Source organism: Pteropus alecto, unplaced genomic scaffold (assembly GCF_000325575.1).
Source record: "Pteropus alecto unplaced genomic scaffold, ASM32557v1 scaffold67, whole genome shotgun sequence".
Lineage (NCBI taxonomy): Eukaryota > Metazoa > Chordata > Mammalia > Chiroptera > Pteropodidae > Pteropus > Pteropus alecto.
This window is the reverse complement of record NW_006441061.1, coordinates 9,433,368-9,433,605: the sequence shown is the minus strand read 5'-3', so window position 1 is coordinate 9,433,605 and position 238 is coordinate 9,433,368.

Genomic DNA, 238 nt, shown 5'->3' with positions numbered 1-238 from the left:
TTTATTTATTGACTTTTTTTTTTCAAAACTCAAAAAGATGTCGGAGAGGGGAGGTTTGAGCCAGCATTGTCCAAAACTCTCCCAGTGCCGGGGCCCCAGACACCCCCACACCCCGCCCCACCCCCCCGCCCAGCATCTGGAGAGAGTGAGGCGGAGCCTTCATACCTTTGGCACATGGGTTAAGTTGTCTCTGAAAAAGGAAAGTAAAACGTACAGTGATGTGGTTTATACGTTTGGG